Source organism: Haplochromis burtoni, unplaced genomic scaffold, assembly GCF_018398535.1.
Source record: "Haplochromis burtoni strain Fernald_Lab_line unplaced genomic scaffold, NCSU_Asbu1 Contig_336, whole genome shotgun sequence".
In the NCBI taxonomy this organism is placed as follows: Eukaryota; Metazoa; Chordata; class Actinopteri; order Cichliformes; family Cichlidae; genus Haplochromis; species Haplochromis burtoni.
This window is the reverse complement of record NW_024582697.1, coordinates 603,930-605,990: the sequence shown is the minus strand read 5'-3', so window position 1 is coordinate 605,990 and position 2,061 is coordinate 603,930. Positions and strand designations below refer to the sequence as shown.

General features: G+C 39.8%; 1 protein-coding gene across 1 annotated transcript in view; it reads right to left on the bottom strand.

Annotated features, from left to right (window-relative positions):
* LOC102307971 (cytochrome P450 2K1-like) overlaps nucleotides 1–2,061 on the bottom strand; it is a 40,272-nt gene that overhangs the window by 26,683 nt on the left and 11,528 nt on the right. The window lies entirely within an intron of this gene.

Here is a 2,061-nt window from a genome sequence, read left to right as displayed (position 1 = left end):
CTTTCTCTCACACGGCGCCTAAGCTACGACCTTGGCTCCCTGTTTATCTGCTCCTGCTGAGATGGGGCAGAAAACTCCAGCATGTTCTGTTCTCTTCTAATCAGACAAATAAGGCGATGACTTTCTGCGAACAGTATTTATTATAACTCAGCAGTATATTGTATCATAAAACAATATCATTCATTCACAATAAATCAGCAGTCTAATGTAATGCAAATCAGTTTAACAAATGTAATAGTTATCACCTTCTTCTAATTCAGGAGAATAATGCAAACTAAACTACATAATAATTCACAGTCTTTAATTAAGGGTCTAATATGGCATAAAATAATATTATAATCCTACAGGCACATTTTAAGGCAAGTATAAGTAAAGTAGCCAAAATAAAAAAGTTAAGAGACTGTAGATTATTGGAAATGATAACACATTTAATAAATTACAGTCTAAGCAAAGAGTTACATAAAGCAGGAATGTATGTCAGGGTTATGAAAGCAAGACCCAAATGCAAGACTTCCTGTAGAGTACAATGTGTTTATTTACAGGGAATAAAATGACAACAAGTGCAACAATCTTCCGCGTGTGTTTCTCTCTTCGTGTGCTCGCTCCCGTGCATGACTTCTCCAGTGTTCGAGGTGGTTGTCCTTTTCCTTTCAGTAACCATGAACAACATGCTCCACTTCCTCCACTCGTTTCCGCAACACTTTGGATATAAACACACTGCCGTTAATACACGCAATCCCCTCCACTCGAAACACTATCACAAAGTAGCTGGGAACTGAATGATTTCTCACAACGATCCAGCATCGAGTGAAGCTCAGCTCGTCTGTTAAGTAGCTCTTCAGATTAGGCTGATCAGTAACAGGTGAGTTTCATTCACTTTCAGGTGTGGCTGGCTTAACGGCAGGAAACTCTGCGGGCCTGACGTCTCCAGAAACCCCGGACACCGCTGTACACACACACACACCCATCAACTCACAAGTGAAAATGAGGGACGGTGAGTGTTGTGTTGGGCTCTTGAATAAAACTCCCGCTCAAGCGATAACGTGGAGCAACAACAATCTTTCTTTAATACAGCTTACTGTCGTGCTGTTTTACATGCCACCAATTTCCTGTTTAGTGGGTAAGTACTGCCGCCTAGTGGCGCATGATGTACATCAATATACACTGAACAAAAATATAAACGCAACACCTTTGTTACTGCTCCCATTCCCCATGGGATGGACGTAGAGACCTAAAATTCATATCTATAATGAACACTCACAGTCCAAGCCATTAAGGTTCAGATTAGGGATTTGGATGAAGCCTCAAAAGAAAATTTGAATTTGTGTTTAAAAAAAAAAAAAGTAATCAGCTCAGTATAAATAAGCAGATTTTTTGCCTTCTTTAGTTGATCGTAAGTTTGGATTCTTAGATTTGCAATTGCTTCTGCGTCAAGCTAAAGCTCCCACAAAGCTTTCTCAGCTGCATCTACTGCCTAATAACCCGGTGTTGTATTGACAAATTACTCCGCCCAATTTGGTGTTAATAGCTCTAAAGCCATTGCTTCTTTCTAGTTCGTGCTGTGTTAGTTGTCCATTCCATCTACAGCTTGACATAAGGTTCCCTACAGCTCAAAATTAATATTTTCTCTCACCCATAAACGACCAATTAACACTCTTTATGAGGTCCTTTTTATGACGTTTACGTTGTACTCGCCTATCGTTAGAATTTCACACCACATGGGAAAAGCCCAAAGTGCCTGAAAAATGTTTTTATGATTAGTGTGCACTGGTAAGTATATATATCCAGTAAGAAAACCAATAATCTCGCAATATCCCCAACGCCTTGATGCCACATTCATGGTATACAACAATACCATCGTACATAATCCCCTCATTCATCGTATTACCACCCCCGTACATGAACGTTCAAGTCACTTGTTCTAAAAATACAGTTGCGCAAACACTGTCACAACTCAGATTTTCAGAATTGTATGGCTGGAGGTACCCAGTTGGCTTCCTTGTGCACAGTTACCTCGTCAGAACTTGATGACTCATAGAGATTAAACTTGATCACATTCGT